A 21,641-nucleotide genomic window follows, 5' to 3' on the forward strand; every position below is an offset into this window, starting at 1 on the left:
ACTGAGGGAAGGTGGGGAGTGCTGGTACCTCCCAACGTTTGGGGTTTACCACCCACAAAAGCCCAACCAGATCAGGGTGGTCTTTGACTCCAGTGCTCAGTGCGCTGGTATCTCCCTTAATGACGTGCTCCTTACAGGCCCCGACCTTAACGATACCCTTCTCAGGGTCCTGCTGCGCTTCCGGAAGGAGAAGGTAGCAATCTTAGCGGACATCCAGCAGATGTTCCATTGCTTCTTAGTACAGGAGGACCATCGGAATTTCCTCCATTTCTTATGGCACAAATGTAACTTCCTTCGCACTGCGGACGAATTGGCCCAGGCAAAGGACGTCATCTTTAAAGCAACTCAAAGAGCGGCTTTTGCAGGGGAGTTCTCAGCTCTCCAAGTTAATAAACCAATACCAAAGGACAGCCCTTTGAGGAAATTCAACCCGATCCTGAAGAACGTTATCACCTGCATTGGAGGCCAGTTAATACACTCCCAACTTCCAGCTGCAGAAAAGAGTCCAGCAATCCTGCCCAAAGACAGCCATGTGTCCTTACTGCTCACTCGCCATCACCATGAACAGGTAAAGCATCAGGGCCGTCACTTGACGGAGGCAGCAATAAGAGCAGCGGGACTGTGGATCTTGGGAGGTAAAACACTGATCAATTCAGTACTTCATAAATGTGTAACCTGCCGGAAAATGCGAGGCAAGTTGGAAGCTCAATGTATGGCGGACCTCCCACCAGAACGCCTCAAAGCATGCCCTCCTTTTACATATGTGGGGTTCGACGTATTTGGTCACTGGACTATCACTACAAGACACACCAGAGGAGGACAAGCGGAGAGCAAGTTGTCGGCCATCATGTTTAGCTGCATGAGTTCAAGAGCGGTACACATTGAGGTCATCGAATCTTTGGATACATCCAGCTGCATTAACGCTCTCAGGCATTTCTTTGCGCTAAGAGGCCCTGCAACACAGTTAAGGTCTGATTGCAGCACGAACTTTGTTGGAGCGTCAAAGGAGCTGGGTATGGACAAAAAGGTGCAAAAGTACCTCAGTCAGCAGGGATGCAACTGGGAGTTCAACACACCACACACCTCTCACATGGGAGGTGCATGGGAGCAGATGATTGGTATCACCAGAAGAATTCTTGATTCAATGTTTCTGCAGCAACGCACCCGATTGACCCATGAGGTATTGTGCACACTAATGGCAGAGGTCACAGCCATTATAAATGCACGACCACTCCTACCTGTGTCTTTGGACCATGAAAATCCCTTCATATTCTTTCTCGCCATCAATGCTCCTTACGCAGAAGGAAGGAGCTTCCCCTCCACCAGGGGACTTCTCTGATAAGGATCTGTACACAAAGCAATGGAGACAGGTCCAGTCTCTGGCAAATCGGTTCTGGTCTCGTTGGAGACATGAATATCTACCTTTGTTGCAACACAGACAAAAGTGGACAGAACCCTGCAGGAATCTTCAAGTTGGAGATTTAGTCCTGCTCAAATCGCCCGCAACAGCTGGCCAATGGCCAGAATCACTGCCACATTCCCTAGTAGGGATGGACATGTCAGGAAGGTTGAGTTGAAAACTACCAACCAAAGTGATGTGAAAATTTACAGAAGTCATTCTACTTCTAGCTAAGGACTGATTTAGAGCCTGAAGTTTTCTATTATGTTCATTGTGACCCTATGAAGGTCAGGCGGGGAGTGTGTTGCCTTTATGGCATTTGTTTAGTTTATAATATTTTCGCTTTAGTGATTCGTTTGTTATCATTTTCTAGTTAAAGTTAAGATAGTTTAAAGTAAATTCGTTGACTGTGATATATCGCGGTATGCGATGACGTCACACCCGGTTTCGCCGCATCTTGTGGGAAAATGCCGGTTTGGAGAAACGGGAAGGAGGGGGCTCACATGTGCAGGTTCGGCGTGAGAAAAGTTTTCTTTCTACGCACTAGAAACATCAGTGAAGCAACGCCATAAATTCATGAGATAATCGATATGTTGAATTAAAAATGTTAACGCTGATTCTGTTAAAAGTAATGACAGTGATAAGGTTTATGTTTTTGTTATTTAAAGAGTTGCGGATAGTTTATGTTGAAGTGTATTTAAAGCAGTCAATGGCGTAGGTAGATTCTGACTGTGTGTTGCACTTTAATGTAATATAGTTGTTGTAGTTTTACTTTTGCAAGTATTTACGATGTAAATGTGATATCAAGAAGGAAACAAATACTGTATATATTTTGTATTATTTTATCAACAGTTTTCACCATACGTTAATGTGGAAGAGTGAACAGTAAACAGTTAATCTTACTGCGACCCTGTCTTCATTGACTATGGTTTACCTCGGTGTTTAGTTCAGAGTTCTTTTACACCTGAGCGAGAACACTACAGTGGTGATGAAACATACCAACTCCTGTCTGAAAAGTGACTTATATTTGCTTTGATTTGCTTATCAGAGCAACAGGTCCAAAGCAGGTGTCATCTCAATGGTTCTTCACTCAACTCTGGAAGACCTGGGCGCCAAAGATGCATACATCAGGATGCCCTTTGTTAACTTAATACCATCATTTCCTCAAAACTAATCCATAAGATCAAAGTCCTTGGCCTCAATACCTCCTTGTGCAATTGGATAATCGATTTCCTCACTTGCAGACCCCAGTCAGTTTGGATTGGCAACAACACCTCCTCCACAATCTCCATCAGCACATAAGCACCACAAGGCCATGTGCTTCATCCTCTGCTTTATTCACTTTACACTTATAATGGTGTAGCTAAGCACAGCTCCAATGCCATATTCAAGTTTGCTGATGACACCACTGTCACAGGTGTTATCAGAGCTGGTGATGAATCCGCATATAGAAGGGAGTTTGAAAATCCGTTTGAGTAGTGGCATAACAACCTCTTACTCAACATCAACATGACCAAGGAGCTCATTTTAGACTTCAGGAGAAGAAAACCAAAGGTCCATGAGCCAATCCTAATTGGAGGATTTTGCAGAGTTTCAGCATGGCATTTAAAACTTTGACAAACTTCTGCCAATGTGCAGTGCAGAGTATATTGACCAGCTGCATCACAATCTGGTATGGAACCACCATTGCCCTTTAATGGAAAATCCTACAAAAAGCAGTGGATACGGTCCAGTCCATCTTGGGTAAACCCCTCTCAGCCATTGAGCACATTTACATGAAACGCTATCATAGGAAAGCAGCATTCATCATCGGGACCCCACCACCCAGGAAATGCTCTGTTCTTGCTGCTGCATCAGGAAGAACCTTAGGACTCATACCTCTAGATTCACGAACACTTATTAACCCTCAATCATCAGGCTCTTGAATCAAAGGGGATAACTTCACTCAACTTCACTTTCCCCGTCATTGAAATGTTCCCACAACCAATGGACACACCTTCAAGGACTCTTTATCTCATTTACGTGATTGTGTATTTATTTATTTATTATTATTATTTCTTTTTTTTTAAATTTGCACAGTTCGGTGTCTTCTGCACTCTGGCTGCACATTCTAGTTGGATGGCCTTTCATTCATTATATTATGGTCATTATAGAAACAGACAAAACACAATACAGGCTCTTCAGCCCACAATGCTATGCCGAACATGTACTTACTTTAGAAATTACCTAGGGTTACCCATAGCCCTAATTTTTCTAAGCTCCATGTACCTATGCAAGAGTCTCTTATAAGACCGTATTGTATCCACCTCCACCACCAAAGCCAGCAGCCCTTTTCACGCATTCACCACTCTCTGTGTAAAAAAAACTTACCCCTGACATCTCCTCTCTACCTTCTTCCATGCACCTTAAAGCTGTGCCCTGTCCTTTTAGCCATTTCAACCTTGGGAAAAAGCCTCTGACTATCCACACGATCAATGCCTCTCATTATCTTATACACCTCTATCAGGTCACCTCTCATCCTCCACCATTCCAAGGAGAAAAGGCCAAGTTCACTCAACCTTTTCTCAAAAGGCATGCTCCCCAATCCAGGCAACATCCTTGTAATTCTTCTCTGCACCCTTCCTATAGTTTCCACATCTTTCCTGTAGTGAGATGACCAGAACTGAGCACAGTACTCCAAGTGGGGTAAGACCAGGGTTCTATATAGCTGTAACGTTACCTCTCAGCTCTTGGACTCAATCCCACAGTTGATGAAGGCGAATACACCATATGCCTTTTCCACACAGTCAGCCTGAGCAGCTGCTTTGAGTGTCCTATGGACTTGGACCCCAAGATCCCTCTGATCCTCCACACTGCCAGGAGTCTTACCATTAATACTATATTCTGCCATCATATTTGATCTACCAAAATGAACCACCTCACATTTATCTGGGTTGAAGTCCATCTGCTACTTCTCAGCCCAGTTTTGCATCCTATCAGTGCGGTGTCCTGCTGTAACCTCTGACAGATCCTCCACACTATCCACAACACCCCCAACCTTTGTATCATCAGCAAATTTACTAACCCATCCCTTCACTTGCTCATCCAGGTCATTTATAAACATCACAAAGAGAAGGGGTCCCAGAACAGATCTCTGAGGCATACCACTGGTCACTGACCTCCATGTAAAATATGACTCGTCTACGACCACTCTTTGCCTTCTGTGGGTAAGCCAATCCTGAATCCACAAAGTAAGGCCCCCTTGGATCCCATGCCTCCTTACTTTCTCAATAAGCCTTGCATGGGGTACCTTATCAAATGCCTTGCTGAAATCCATATCACTACATCTACTGCTCTACCTTCATCAATGTGTTTAGTCATATCCTTAAAAAATTCAATCAGGGTTGTAAGGCATGACTTGCCTTTGACAAAGCCACACTGACTATTCCTAATCATATTATGCCTCTCCAAATGTTCATAAATCCTGCTTCTCAGGATCTTCTCCATCAACTTTCCAACCACTGAAGTAAGGCTCACTGGTCTATAATTTCCTGGGCTATCTCTACTCCCCTTTTTGAATAAAGGAACAACATTTGTAACCCACCAATCCTCCAGAACTTCTCCCATCCCCACTGACGATGCAAAGATCATTGCCAGAGGCTCAGCAATCTCCTCCCAAGCCACCCACAGTAGCCTGGGATAAATCTTGTCCGGTTCCGGTGACTTATCCAACTAGGTGCTTTCCAAAAGCTCCAGCACATCCTCTTTCTTAACGTCAGTATGCTCAAGCTTTTCAGTCTGCTGTAAGTTATCCCTACAATTGCCAAGGTCCTTTTCCATAGTGAATACTGAAGCAAAGTATTCATTAAGTGTTTCCGTTACCTCCTTCAGTTCCATGCAGACTTTTCCACTGTCACACTTAATTGGTCCTATTCTCTCACATCTTATCCTCTTGCTCTTCACATACTTGTAGGATGTCTTGAGGTTTTCCTTAATCCTGCTTGCCAAGGCCTTCTCAAGGCCCCTTCTGGCATTCCTAATTTAATTCTTAAGCTCTTTCCTGCTTGCCTTATAATTTTCTAGATCTCCATCATTACCTAATATTTTAAACCTTTTGTAACCATTCTTTTCTTCTTGACTAGATTTTCTACAGCCTTGGTACACCACGGTTCCTGTACCCTACCATTCTTTCCCTGTCTCATTGGAACGTACCTATGCAGAAAGCCACACAAATATCCCCTGAACATTTGCCACATTTCTGCTGTACATTTCCCTGGGAACATCTGCTCCCAATTTATGCTTCCAATTTCCTGCCTGATAGCTTCATATTTCCCTTTACTCTAATTAAACATTTTCCTGACTTGTTTTCCTATCCCTCTCCAATGCTATGGTAAAGGAGATAGAACTGTGATCACTATCTCCAAAATGCTCTCCCACTGAGAGATCTGACACCTGATCAAGATCATCTCCCAATATTAGACCATGTAGAGCCTTCTCTCTTGTAGGCTTATCTACATATTGTGTCAAAAAACCTTCCTGAACACACCTAACAAACTATACCTCATCTAAACCCCTCACTCTAAGGAGATAACAATCAATATTGGGGAAATTAAAATCTCCCATCACAACAGCTCAGTTATTATTGCACCATTCCGGAATCTGTCTCCCCATCTGCTCCTCACTGTCCCTGTTACTATTGGTTGGTCTACAAAAAACACCCAGTAAAGTTATTGACCCCTTCCACTTTCCAACTTCCACCCACAAAGACTCAGTAGACAATCTTTCCATGCCTTCCTCCTTTTCTACAGCCGTGACACTATCTCTGATCAGCAGTGCCACACCTCCACCTCTTTTGCCTCCCTCCCTGTCCTTTCTGAAACATCTAAAGCCTGGCACTCTAAGTAGCCATTCCTGCCCCTGAGCCATCCAAGTCTCTGTAATGGCCACAACACCATAGCTCCTGGTACTGATCCATGTTCTAAACTCATCTGCTTTGTTCATGATACTCCTTGCATTAAAATAGACACATCTCAAACCATCAGTCTGAGCACATCTCTTCTCTATCACCTCTCTCTCTCACACTGTCTACAAGCTTTCTCTAATTGTGAGTCAACAGCCCCTTCTTCCATCTCTTCAGTTTGGTTCCCAGCCCTCATGAATTGTTCATGATATTTCTTGCATTATTCTATAGATTCATTGAGTATGCCCACAAGAAAATGAACCTCAACATTGTATATGGTAACATATAGGTACTTTGATAATAAAATTTACTGTGAACTTTGAGGATGCCAAGAGCAACACCCCTCCATCCCTGTGAAAGATCGGCATTGTCCTGGCAAAGGATTCATGTGGATTTTGTTAGACCATTCATGGGCACAAATTTCTCAGTAGTAGTGGATGCAGCTACAAAGTGGCCAGAAGTGTTCCCAATAGCCTCCACTACAGTTTGCACACTGTTGATGTATTAAGAAATCTCTTCTCAAAGACTACTGTTCCAGAGCACTTCGTCAGTGACAGTGGACCACAGTTTGCTGGGGAACAGTTTCAGTCATTCCAAAAAATTAATGGAATAAGACCCCAGACTATAGCCCTCCAAAGTAGTCAAAGTAAAATTTACTATCAAAATACATATATGTTACTATACATTACCTTGAGATTTATTTGCTTGCAGGTATTTACAAGAAACTAAAGAAACAGAATAAAATTTACAAAAACCTATTCATAAATAAAGACTGACAAATAACCACTGTGCAAAAGAAGACTGGTAAAATAATACAAAGAACTATGAGCAGTAAAGAGTCCTTGAACATGAGTCTGCCGTTATAAAAGACTATTGGAGTGGGATACACAATGCCCTACAAGACATCTTTAAATGTGAAATACCCTTAGAGAGTAAGACCATATATTTTAGGTATATACCTCAAGAATGATTGAAAAGAGGTAAATATTTAATGAATATGCTGCTGGTGGCTGATAAAAAGACTCTTACCAGGAACTGGTTATCACAGGAGAGCCCAACTTTAAACGCACGGATGGAAATTACAATGGACATTTACAAAATGGAGAAGATAACAGCATCTGTTAATCATAAGTTGGAACAATTTAATTAATACTGGGGAAATGGCTTAACTGCATAACACCTGATAGGCCTGATTTTATTCTCACGAATCAATGAATATGTTGTTAAAAAAAGATCACTCCCTACTTGTACATAGTTTTCTCCTTTTGCTTGTTCTTTCTTTCCTCTCTTTTCTATAAGTGTATACCTCAGATAAATAATATGTGGAACTTTGTGGCAAATATGAATATATGATATATATGTACAGTATCTGAAATACATCTTATGGAAATGTTTGATGATGACCTTTAATAAAAAAATAAATTGCAAAAAAATACAAGGTAAGTCTGGTTGGCTGTAGATTCCGTTCAGAGTTGTGGTGGTTGAAGTTACCTCTCTCATCCTTGTACGTATCCAAACTTTTTTAAATGTTGCTGGAAGTTGTGGCTTGTTAGGCCAGAATGGCCTGTTACACGCTGAATCTCTAAATAAATAGATAAATATTATACGTGCACCGTACTACTAAATTATTTGGAGGAAAAGTTTGTCCAGAGTCTAATGAATGCAGTGCAAGCAATGTCAGCAGAACACACTACACTGACACTCACCAATTTCCTTCCTGCATATCGCAATGCAGCACACTCCACAACCAACAACTTATCAGCTATTCTGTTCCTGGGTCATCCCTTGCATGCACACTTTGATCTCCTCAAGCTCTATCTCAGAAGGAGTTTGCAGGACAAACTGAAACAAGCTGAACTCCTGGACAAGTATTCCTGGCAAGGAACTACAAAGGCAATCAAAATCAGAATGATTAAGGACCGAACTTGACCATTCTCCTACACAGTGGAGATTGCATCCGATATCATCTGGAGGTAACGCATCAATCAGCTGAGGAGAACAGAGTTAATTATTAGGGAAAAAAGGTGCCCAGAGCTGTCAGAACCAATGCCTGCAGTCTCAGATTCAACTCCTACAACCTCCATGGAAGAGGCCCCATAACCTCAGATTGTTCCACAGCCACAAGTTCCACCTGCCAAACAGAGTGATTCACCTTTTGTCAGGAATGACATTTTATTTCACAAGAGTAAGAAATCCTCAAAAGCAATTAAATTTTTGAGTCTGAATGGGACAACTTAAAAATTACTATGCTGTGGATGTGTATCTAGAAGTTGTTTTATATAGTATATCTGTAGAACAATTTTTGAGTCGAGTGCATTGAGCAGGTAACTTCAGCCATCAGACTTCGCATCTGAATATGGATTGTGGAATTAATTTTGAATGCAATTCTGAACAATAGGCTCACAGACCAGGTAGACCAGGGAACCAGCACTATGTAGTCCAATCATCATTCCACTGCAACGATGTGACACTTACTTTGGATGGTGATGGTGGGAAGATTGAAATTATGGATTTGTTAGACTTTCTTTGACCTTTAGCACATAAAATGCATGTAGTGCTGGGCACAGGAAGACCTTTCCACTGAAAGTGTTTCCATATGATGCCATTTCTCAGAAAGGATGTGTTGTCATTGGAAAGAGTCCAGAGGAAGATCACGAGGATTATTCTGGGAATGAAGGGGTTACCATGTGAGAAGCATTTGGCAGCTTTGAGCCTTGCCTCACTGGAATTTAGAAGAATGTGGGGAGATCTCATTGAAACCTCAATCTCATTGAATGCTCAAAGGACAAGATAGGGTGGATGTGGAGAGGATTTTTCCTATAGTGGGGGTGTCCTGAACTAGAGGTCACAGCATCAGAATTGAGGGGCAATCCTTTGGAACAGAGGTAAGGAGGATTTTATTTTAGCCAGAATGAAGTAAATCTGTGGAATGCTCTGCCACAGACTATGGTGAAGGCCTAGTCCATGTGAATACTTAAGGCAAAAGTGGATTGTTTCCTGATCAGTCAGGGCATCAAAGGATATGGCGATAAGGCAGGTGTATGGGGTTGAGTGGGATCCAGGATCAGCCATGGTACAATGGCGGAGATGACTTGATGGGATGAATGGCCTCATTCTGCTCCTATGTCCTATGGTCTTCAGAAATTATCTTGTTTTGTCGAATAAAGAAGCTGCTTCATAGCTACCAGTACTATTCACCAGTGATTCATTCATGCAACAACAATATGTACATAAGTTGAGATGCATTCTATATTGAGTTGGTTGAAGTTTATAGCTAAGCAGGGAGGGGTGTTATGTATTTAATATTTCAATAATATTTGAGTAATCTTGTAACTATGTTGATTAAACATTTTTTGTTTGTTAAAATAATTCATTATGGATTATATATATAAACATGTGTTATATATAAAAATAACGGAATTGCATACGTCATGACACTTCTATTGAATTGACTTTATTTCGTACATCCTTCATATACATAACGAGTAAAAATCTTTATGTTACATCTCCGTTTAAATGTGCAATATACAATCCTAGTAATTTATAATAAATTATATTATATAGAACAGTCAATGTAACATGTAGTACACACAAATCAGCATGAGTTCATCAGTCTGATGGCCTGATGGAAGAAGATGTCCCGGAGCCTGTTGGTCCTGCCTTTTATGCTGTGATACCATTTCCCAGATGGTAGCAGCTGGAATAGATTGTGGTTGGGGTGACTCAGGTCTCCAATGATCCTACGGGCCCTTTTTACACATCTGTCCTTTTAAATGTCCTGAACCATGGGAAGTTCACAACCACTGATGCGCTGGGCTGTCTGCACCACTCTCTGCAGAGTCCTGCGATTAAGGTAGGTACAGTTCCCATACCAGGCAGTGATACAGCCAGTCAGGATGCTCTCAATTGTGCCTCTATAGTAAGTTCTTCGGATGTGGGGGCCCATACCAAACTTCCTCAACCATCTGAGGTGAAAGAGATGCTGTTGTGCCTTTTTCACCACACAGCTGGTGTGTACAGACCACATGAGGTCCTCGGTGATGTGGATGCTGAGGAACTTGAAGCTGTTCACCCTCTCAACCCCAGAACCATTGATGTCAATAGGAGTTAACCCATCTCCATTCCTCCTGTAATCCACAACCAGCTCCTTTGTTCTTGTGACATTGAGGGAGAGGTTGTTTTCTTGACACTACTGTGTCAGAGAGATGACTATATGATATTTGCACATCTCACGTAAAGTAAACATGAAATTAGACTCTCATTCCCTGCTTCATCTTTTTCTTGCAATTAGGTTTATGTTTTGGAGTTACAATATGGTGATACAGCATACAATATGCGTCCAATGTGCTTCATCATGGATCATGAAATTCAAATTATACCTCTGTAATACCTGAGAAGTGAATTAATAACCATAAAGTGCAATGACATGCGGCATCAAAGAGAGATAGACGTATTTATTCAAACTGGTGGAGGGAGGTTAGAGGAAAGATTGAAGATCATGTTATTGTAACCCAGGTTAATTAAGTCAAAAATTGTAATGTTAGGAAGTTCTGCCTGTGGATGGATGAAAATGAGGTTTACCAATTTAAAAAAAAGAGTCTGGAAAAAAACGCTATGCAAGGGAGGGGCGGGCTGGACACCGGACGGACAAGGAGAGAAACACAGCAACGACTAGAAGCTGAAGACATAAACTGTTAAGAGTGGAATTAATAGTGAATTTCTTTAACCTACTAACTTGAAACCCTCAGGATGAAAGCCCTGGAAGAAAGACAATAGCGATAAAAGATTTATTGAAGCTACAGCTGTAACATGCAGCAGATATAACAAGACAATATCGGCAGAGACCAGTATCCAAAATCCCTACTGTGTAGCCGGGAATTAGTTCTGCAAGGCATTTGGTCAAGTTTTGTACAAGTTTGTGAATTGATCAACTATTTCATTCCAACGAACTAAGAAACACGATGGTGAGCCACCCAAGATGAAGAACCAGCCCGGGAACGAAATGTGTAATGATGCAGAGGATTCAATACAGTTGGATGTACAAGTTAATTTTCATTCAAAGAATCTGAATTTGATTTTCTGCAAGAGCTGATAATTTTTGCAAAGACTTTGATTATTTACTGAAAGAGATTTACTTTGTTTAAGAGTTGTGATGGAGAATTGTCGTGAAAGGTGTTAAACTGGGTATATATAATTTTTGAATTTGTATTTAAACTTGTAGATATACAGCCTGGAACTGAAACTGAAGTTAACTATAATACTTCAGTTTTCTAACTATCTAGGGATAAGTTAAAAGGAAAGTTTATTTGTTTTTCTAACTAACTAGGGATAAGTAAAAGGAAAGTTTACTCTGTGAACTTTTAAATAGGGAATAACACTAGACCTAATTAGTTAGAGAAATTGGAATAACAAAGATTATTCTAATAAATATCACTGATTCTAACTAAACAAGAATTTGGCTTTTGTTGATATCTAGGATTTGGAACCTAAACAGTGTGTTTGGATTTTGAATTGTTCTTGCTCATGTAAATATCTTGTACAGATTTTTTTGCTTACAAACAAAACCTTATTTCTGGAAGTGTACAGTTTCTATTAATAGCCAGTGCAGACTCAGTGGGCTGATGGGCCTGTTTCTGTGCTATATCTCTCCATGTTATTCTATAACACTTGAACAATCACAATCACAAAAAAAGCTAAATTAGAAAATGGTCTCACTGTAGGAGGATAAATGGAGAAGGTGTGAAGGAAAGTTTGAAATCTTGGAGCACTGAAGGTAGGAGGGGATGTGGGGTTATAGCCAGAAATGGAAGTTAAGGAAGTGTGAAGATATCCATATACAGTAAAGTAATGTAATGGTCACAAATTAACCGTTACTTGAGATGAATAATGGGCAAAAGGATAAATCAGCAAGATTAAGACAGAAAATAAAAAAGATACCAGATGTGAAAGCTGTGAGAATGGAACTGCACAAAAGGAACTGGTAGATAAGGAGTACTTTCTCAGATATTAGGTGTTAGTCACATAAAGGGCATTATTTTAGGCAAGAGTGAAATTATCGACACGCAGGCATGAAAACATGATTGATTTTATCTGAGGAGGAAAACATCTTCTGTTTATCAATTTGCAAAATTCAACACAATAGAAGTTAGTTTATGAAATGCATTGTTCTTTTCAATTAAGAAAGAAAATGATCAAGTGGTCTCTTGTTGGCTGGAGTTTAACCCTTGTCATTTATGGAATCATAGAATTACATCAATCAGACAGGACCTTCAGCCCTCTAAGTGCATATTGACTATTAGGTCACATTTCCACTATTTCTACACAATTCCTATTTTATTTTCCCCACATTCCCATCAACTTCACCAATCAGCCGCTCAACAATGCACGAGACAACTTACAGAGCTCAACTAATCCAACACTCTGCATATTTTAGAGAGGTAGGAGGAAACTGGAGCACTCAGAAAAAACTCCCATAGTCACCGATGAACATGCAAACTTCTCACAAACTGCACTCAAGGTCTGAACTGAATTTGGTCCTCTGGGGTTGTGAGGAAGCATCATTGTGTGAGCTTCATCACTGCTTCATTCAAAAGCTATTTCTTTTAAGTTTATGAGAAAGTAATGAGTGCTAACCAGGGTTCCCAGAGTACACAACAGCACATGATCTAGGTAATCTCTAGTGTGCTCATGGTCCGCCTAATATATACAATTAATATAAATTAATTTCTGTTTTAATCTCATTAAGAATCATTTTATCACTTTAATTCTAACATGTTTCAAACAGAACTACCCAAAAAAAAAAGATTCATAGAGCATGGAAACAAGGTCTTGGGCCCACCTCAACCATGATGACCAAGATGTCCTTCTGAGTTAGCATCACCTGCCTGAATTTGGCCCATATCCCGCTGGGCTTTTTCTATCCACATTCCTGTCCAAATTTCTTTTAAACGTTGCTATTGTACCTGCCTCTACATCTTCCTTTGGCAGCTCTATCCATACACGAATTATTCTCTGCATGAAAATGTCGTTCCCCACATCTCATTTAAATTGTTCCTCTCTTTCGTTAAATGTCTTCTACTTTTAAAGTTTCTTTTATATTCTTGGTGTCAGTTCAAATCACTGACCCAACATAAAAACATGACAGAAAAAATATTTTAATTTTTTCTTGGCAGACCTCTATTTCATGTTCCTATTTTTCAAGTTCTAATGCTCTTAAATGGGAGAAAGGGACTATTCCTGGTGCAGCTTAGTGCTCCATCAGAGTGCTTTGAAGAAGAGAAGAAGAATAGCCCTTAACTGGGCAGTGGAGTTATCAGGGCACCATCATGACAGTGTTTCTGTAGCAAGCTATTCTTGTTTTTATGAGGCTGAGTTGCAAGCTCGACGCTCAACCCAACTTGGATTCGAACTTGGGAACCTTTGCTCTGGAGTCTGGCGCTGATATTTATTGCACCACCAAGTGGGACATCAGAGTGCTTTGAAGGGAGCAAAAATTCTGACAATCTGCCTCTCAAGATTCCAGTCTTACTTAATAAGTTTAATAGAAATTATGAATGGAGAAAGGCTAGCAACTCACAAAAAGCTTGAGGAATTCAGCAAGTCCGGTAGCATCCATGGATGAAAAGAAACAGTAGGTGTTCTGGGTCAGGGTGTTTCACCTGGACTGAAAGAGGGCAGACAGGCAGAATAAAAAGGTGGAGGGAAGATGTTGAACAGGTGAGGGAGGGATCTGAGTAAGGGGACTGATAGGCAGATAGGGAAACGGGGAGAGTGGGACCGGCATTAGAAGCTGGCAGGTGATAGGTGGAAATGACATGTGGGAGGAAGAATGCTGAACGTTGGGAGATAAATGTATTCAATTTTACACTTTGCTGGTAGTCAAAAGTAACAAAAGGGGGAACTTCCTTATATTTGCGAAATGTTGCATAGCCAAAGATTGTATGTAAAAATTATTTAATTCTGGTAGTTTTACTTGTATTTTCACTTTACCACTGTTACTATCGTTTTAAATAGAAAAATTCACCTCACTGGCTTGTACTACATTTCACCAGCTGATGGCACCACAGCAATAGAAATAGGTAAATATTCAGCGATGTCCTTGTAAATAAACCAAATGTGCTGTAAAACTTGTTGGAATTAGGATTAGCAGGGTGTGCTCACATGTTTGTTTTGCATGCAAATTGCTGTGTTAGTAGATAACAGAGCATAAGGAACTATAGGGCACTTGGGATCAAGATAGGCATTGCCATTAACTGCACATCATCTAAAATGAAGATAAATATTGAGAAACGGCAGAGAAGAAAATAAGCATATTGAAGTCAAGTCAGGAAGAGGAAAGACAAATAAAATAAGGCTTGATCAGGAAGGCTAAAGAGAAATTAAGACTAAAAACTCTTAAATCACAATATATTGCCCTCAGAAAAAACTGTCAATAGCTTCAACTAATCTCTTCCTGGGCCACTGGTGTCAAGTGAAAATGACAAAACGTAAATCTTGTCATTTCAAGAGTCCTCATTTTCATCCATACCAATCCTAACTTTTTAGTGTGAGTCTTACCAGGACTTCATGTAAAAACGCTGCACTTCCCTGAACCTGCATCTTCATGAAACCAAAAGGGAATGAGTGTAATGGATCCAGTAACTGGTGATAGTTGGTAACTCTCCTGATATTTCTTCTCCTCACTCATCGCCAGATGCCTCACATACTAATAAGGTGAAGCATTCTCAAAGTTCTGTTACTTTTCCAGTGAATTCTGACCTATTACATAATTGAACAAAACACCAGGGATGAACCCATTCCTTCCTCTCACCAACTGATACTATTGCTCTGTGTCTGCTACAATGTTGTAAAACACTTGACCACAAGCTCAGTTTAGAATTATACTAACAAATCAAATAAGTGTTGGATTGTGCAATGTAGCTTGAGGTTTCTCATAGTACCGAAGGCCAAACTCTTACTTTTCTTAAATGTTAAACATGATTTGAATTCAAGAATGCCTTTGCTTCAAAAACAAATATGCGGTTTATTTTGAAATGCCTACTAGAATATTTTTTAAGATGGGGTGCAATTTTTACATTTAACTGAGTAGAGTGCGTGCACCGGGGAACTTGGTGAAATAATGAATCAAAGGAAAGTTCAATTCTCCAGTTAAAGATACCACAACTCTGAAAAGTCACAAAACTTGACCAGGCATGCAGTTAATTTGAAAGCTAGACATTGTGGAGATGTGTGTTCACTCAGAACTGCTCCACCGAACACAAATAATTTGTTCAAAGGGCCACTAGTAAAATGCTGAAAAATCACAAATCCTAATGTATTTTGCACTGCAACGCATGCTTCTACGTGAGGAAAGCTTGTAACTCTTTGGTCAATGTCTCGTCCGGGTAAAGGTCAGAGATTCAGGTCATATGTGAATGTCATTTAAGGGGTATTGGGATCTCAGGGACCAAATCCTGGAGGGACTGCAATCAACTGCTGAGGACAGGGAAGATCATCAGCCTAATGCATATTGGGGATAGGTAACTGTGATGATGTTCAGCCAAGTGAATGGCATGGTGATTGATGGTGGCGGCTGCATGAGAGGATCAAAAATCACAACTAGAAAGCTGGTGAGAGGTGTAACTGGTTGTATTATAGCCTAGTATGGAAACACAAATGCCCAAGAATGGGAAAGCCTACAAAAATGGAGGATCCATCACAGGGAAAACCCTCTCCACCATTGAATACATCTGTAAGGAGTGCTGCCCCAAGAAATGAGCATCCATCTTCAAAGACCCCCACCATCCAGGCCTTGCAGTCTTCTCACTGCTGCCATTGGGTAGTAGGTACAGGAGCCTTAGGTCCCACAACGCCAGGTTCAGAAACAGCTATTACCCTTCAACTATCAATCTCCAGAGCCATCATGGATAACTTCACTCACCTCAGCTTGGAACCAATTCCACAACCTATTGATTTAGTTAAAGGAGTCTACAACTCATGTTCTCAGTATTATATATTGATTTATTGGTATTTGCACATTGGTTGTTTGTCAATCTTTGTGTGTACTTTTTCATTGATTCTATATTGTTCTACTGTGAATGCCTGCAAGACAATGAATCTTAGGGTAGTATATGGTGACATATACATACTTTGATAATAAATTTACTTTGCACTTTGAACTTGGTTACAAGATATGAGACTTGGTTGCCCTGATTTTCAATGGTGGACTCCGTAACTAGTGAGGTTCAACAGTTAACTGCATCAGTGGGCCTCAGTGATCTTATTTGCAAGGACCAAAGCACAGATGTAGTGTTTAGTTTGCTCATCACTGTAGCTGAAGTACTCTGATGAAAGCTCTGACTATGTGGAATTCCCAGCAAGTCCAATATTTTTCTTCACTTTCTAGTAGAGCATAATAATAATATCCAATTTTGCAGCATCTCTCCTTAAATCCATATGCAAATTTATTGACACCACTTCAAGATCTTGGTCTTACTAATAACCCAAGACAAAAAAAAATAAACTATTTATTTACGTTGACTTTTTTTTACCAATTAGGTGAGAACTCCTGCATGAATTCATTTAACAGACAGACAGACATACTTTATTGATCCTGAGAGAAATTGAGTTTCGTTACAACAACCAAGAATAGTGAAGAAATATAGCAATATAAAACCATAAATAATTAAATAATAATAATACGTTAATCATGCCAAGTGGAAAATAAGTCCAGGACCAACCTATTGGCTCAGGGAGTCTGACACTCTGAGGGAGGAGTTGTAGAGTTTGATGGCCACAGGTAGGAATGACTTCCAATGACACTCAGTGTTGCATCTCGGTGGAATGAGTCTCTGGCTGAATGTACTCCTGAGCCTAACCAGTACATTATGGAGCGGATGGGAGACATTGTCCAAGATGGCATGCAACTTGGACAGCATCCTCTTTTCAGACACCACCGTCAGAGAGTCCAGTTCCACCCCCACAACATCAATGGCCTTATGAATGAGTTTGTTGATTCTGTTGGTGTCTGCTACCCTCAGCCTGCTGCCCCAGCACACAACAGCAAACATGATAGCACTGGCCACCACAGACTCGTAGAACATCCTCAGCATTGTCCGGCAGATGTTAAAAGACCTCAGTCTCCTTAGGAAATAGAGACGGCTTTGACCCTTCTTGTAGACAGCCTCAGTGTTCTTTGACCAGTCCAGTTTATTGTCCATTCGTATCCCTAGGTATTTGTAATCTTCCACTATGTCCACACTGACCCCTTGTGTGGAAACAGGGGTCACCGGTGCCTTAGCCCTCCTCAGGTCCACCACCAGCTCCTTAGTCTTTTTCACATTAAGCTGCAGATGATTCTGCTCGCACCATGTGACAAAGTTTCCCACCGTAGCCCTGTACTCAGCCTCATCTCCCTTGCTGATGCATCCAGCTATGGCAGAGTTGGATTAACTGGATAACTAATGGACCTCATCTCAAATTCCTGATTAAATATTCATTTAGGTTTTAAAAAATAGTTCTTCCTGTGCTCCTTTAAACAAAAATGTTTGCCACCCTGATATTGATTCCATCATATGTGAGTATCATTCTCCTCTAGATATGACTGATGTGCTGCTTGTAAATTGTTTCCTGACAGACACACAGCTGGTCAGTTTCACTGCCAATTACTTGTCTGCATGTTTTCTTGAAACAGTTTGATTGACCTGCAGACAGGCAAAAAAAAAACTGACCAGGACTCAGCACATGAAAATAACGAGTTCATTTTCCACAAATTTAGAAGTCTTTTAAGTGAGACCCTTTAACTTGAGGAACGGAGTGTCCACATTTATATGGTCAGTCTAAAGTTTTGACTGAAATAGGAGAGCAGGAGGTGATGGATCTGGTTTAATGTCTCATCTGAAAGATGGATTGGGAACGCCACACTGCAAAAAGCCACCGGATGTCAAAGAAGTAGTTCCTGTTAGTCTGGTAGTTCAAAGGATAAGTCTTGGGAGGGCTTCACGATCAAAGAGTTGGAAGTTCTTTGTATGGAAGGTCCATTTTTCTATTTAAGAGAAATTAATGAACAATAGAAAAGTTTGCTGCATGAAGCCTTTGTTATCTGTGATTCCTTTCCAAGTGGGCAGAGTTATCGTGATCTCTGTCATGTGAAAACTGTTGATAATGTGATCAGATACTGAGGTAGAGATTTGAAACAGGACTCCACTCTGTTTGAGAAGAGCAGCCTGAAATTAAGCCATTAGGAGAATTGTAGGATACCACCAGATAGAAACCTTGCTGTTATTGTTTCAGCACTGTGGCAAAGACCCAGCAAAAAGGAGGTACGCTACATGGCTGAGATTTTATGTTGAACTTGTTCTGCTAGTTGGTAAATCTGCTTACCAATACAGTGAACCCATGCTGGTGGATTTTCCCATCCAAATACTAATCAGGTCTGAGACAGTTTAGCTGGGTACTCAATTGGGAGAAATTAAGAATGCACACTTGTTACTCCCAAATAGGAAACAAGTGAGTCCAATTGATCTCCTGACAGTGCATGACTCTTGGAAAATATTGTATTCTAGCCAAAATTTGTAATTGCATAATTAACGTACAACATAATTGAGTCTCATTTAACAGAGTATTTGTCCATTCTCTACACGGAACTTTCTGATTTTGATTTAATGTAATGTTTTCTCTCCCATGTGCATGGGGTGGGTGTGACTGGGGCGGAGAAAATCACTGTTTTAAGTGCCCTTTATTGAGTCATTTACAAGGACATTTGAGAGAGATAATTAAGAGTCAACCACATTGTATTGGATCTGAAGGTAAGTACAACAGAGTTCTTTCCTTATGGTAGTGGTAGAGCAGATACATTAGGGGCATTTAGAGACTCTTAGATAGGCACATGGATGAAAGGAAAATGGAGGGCTATGTGAGAGGAGAGGGATAGATAGATTGATTTTGGAGTGGGTTAAAGGTCAGCACATCATCATAGGTTGAAGGGTCTGTACTGCACAATATTGTTATATATTCAATGTTCTAAGGACGATAGTGAACCAGGTGCTATTTTATTAATTCCATTACTGAAGGTTGCTTTCATTTCAGACTTATTTATTTTTCTAATTAAAAGTAAAATATCATATTTGGTAAGATGGCAGTAGGCTCAGTTGCGGCAGCCTCTCTGGGTCCAAACAAACAAGGTTTCTCCTTTATGCCTTTTTTATGATCACAAGAATATGCTAGATTTTAAGGACATCAGTACTGCGGGTCTACCATCAGCAATTTGATTGATAGTGGTGGAGCTGAACTTATTGCACACCATGTTACGTCCTGTTTCAGCCACCCAGGAAAGAAGACATCAGGGATGGAGTGCAGAGGCAGAGCACTGTTCAACATATGGATCTTACTGTGATTGCAGGACCCTGTTGGACATTGTTAATATAGAACACTGCAAGTCTGTGTTGCCTCAGTTGTCACACAGACCAGACCATCTTGCCTCAGAATCACCTGTTGTCAATGCTGCTCTCCAGTGATCACTCAGTGGAAGAAAAGCCGGATTGCTTTCGTCTGTGGCTGCATTTGTGTGAGATGAGGAACTGCTGTGGGCTTCTTCTTGCTGAAACGTGGCTCCAGGACAACATCCACGTACCTTCAGTTTACAGGCCATGACACTCAGGTACCTGAGCTACATTTTTAAAATATATTTTTGCAACTTTATGTTTTTCTGCTGTTATAATCCTATGTACTAAATATGCTGTGAGATGTGTGTGGCTGTCAGTTATGTGTTTTGCATCTCGCCCCCGGATGAATGATGTTTCATTTGGCTGTATTGATTTGTATGGTTGAATGACAATTAAATTTAACTTGAACCTGAACTTGATGACCACTAAGATTGGGACTTTATACTTGTGTCACATTACGTATCATTTCTTTAGACTTAACTATAGTACTACAATACTAATTACTGTACCTTGCACACCATGATAATGTAGCAGTTAGTGCAATGCTGTTACTACTCAAGGCATCAGAGTTCAGAGTTCAATTTCAGCGTCCTCTGTCAGCAAGTTTGTATGTTCCTTCGCGTGTGTCATGGCTTTCCTCCGGGTGCTTCAGTTTCCTTCCACGGTCCAAGGACAGTTAGTAGGTTAATTGGTCATTGTAAATTGTCCTGTGATTGGGCTGGGGTTGAATGTGTGAATTGCTGGGTGGCATGGCTCAAAGAGCCGAATGTGCCTGTTCTGCACTTTATATCGAAAATAAATAAATAGATATTGGAGACAATGCCTAGCATTGTTTAGGATATTCACTATGGATATCATTGGATACATTTCAAACCAAAGACTCTTTAAAGAAAACAAGTGCTTTACATGACACAGTTATTATTGGATTATACATGCTTATTTATATTTTTCTGTCTGGAATTATTTTGGATAAGAACATAAGAAAGCATTTCTGTAGCAGTTTTCACATAATTGAACAAACTTTTTCGTAGCTGTTAAAGTACTTTTTAAGTTTAATTTTGCCAAATTGGACACAGCAATCTCTTAAAAACAGCAATGACATAAAAGGAACATAAATGTTCTCAATTGAGGGCGATGGCACACCACTTGCCTGAAATCACACCATGAGGTATCCAGCAAAGACCTGTAGAAAGCATTTTAACATCTGTCATAAAAATGGCAGTGCTCATATAGTACTTTGCTGAATTAGCAGTGGAGGTTTGCTTCAAGATTTAACCAACCACAGTTCGTTTATGAGAAAAGAATGCTTCTAATGACTTAAAACTGACATAAGGTTTGTGCTTTTGTTACTACCAAAGGAAGTGAATTGTCCCCAACACCACAGAATGACCATCTGTAACTAAAGGGCTTAACAGTTTAGACAGACCCAGACTCCTATTATCATTTCAACTCAGGCAGTACCAGGATCACTCATCTGCAACCAACAATTTTGGGCCATTTGGAAAGCACTGTGAAATTAATGCCAAATACTGCTTTGAAAGTTGCCCAAAGATGCAATTTGAGGAAGTGGTATAAGATCAAAGAAGGCATTTGCTGGCATTAGATCCAAGCAGTTCCTCCTGCTGTTGCACAGAATAAAGTGCTGGAAAAATAATAAGCTCTTGCTGTCTGTGTGCCCAGTGCATAGGTGCTGAGACCTTTTTGTTATCCACAGAACTTCCTGGTTATCATGTCAATCAACAAATTATATTCTATTCCTGTGCGCTTTCTAAATCTTTCCTCAAGAATAAATAAGATAAGAGGCAGCCAGGTATCTGTCCTTCAATTAGATGTAAGGTAAAATCCAAACATTGTAGAAGCCCGAAACCTTAGCTGCATTTTG

The 21,641-nt window shown here is 40.5% G+C and overlaps 1 protein-coding gene across 10 annotated transcripts in view; it reads right to left on the minus strand.

Moving 5' to 3' along the window:
* The window catches only part of LOC132393194 (uncharacterized), a 322,118-nt gene that overhangs the window by 180,478 nt on the left and 119,999 nt on the right, over positions 1 to 21,641 (minus strand). The window contains exon 9 of one of the 10 annotated variants that reach the window (XR_009511791.1): positions 16,908 to 18,360. The exons of 8 other annotated variants lie outside the window; for them this stretch is intronic. The gene's annotated coding sequence lies outside the window, so the exon portion shown is untranslated. Of the gene's footprint in view, positions 1 to 16,907; positions 18,361 to 19,990; positions 20,943 to 21,641 lie in introns of those variants that run through there. One more of the 10 variants, XR_009511789.1, reaches the window with a different exon arrangement.

Source organism: Hypanus sabinus, chromosome 4, assembly GCF_030144855.1.
Source record: "Hypanus sabinus isolate sHypSab1 chromosome 4, sHypSab1.hap1, whole genome shotgun sequence".
NCBI lineage: Eukaryota > Metazoa > Chordata > Chondrichthyes > Myliobatiformes > Dasyatidae > Hypanus > Hypanus sabinus.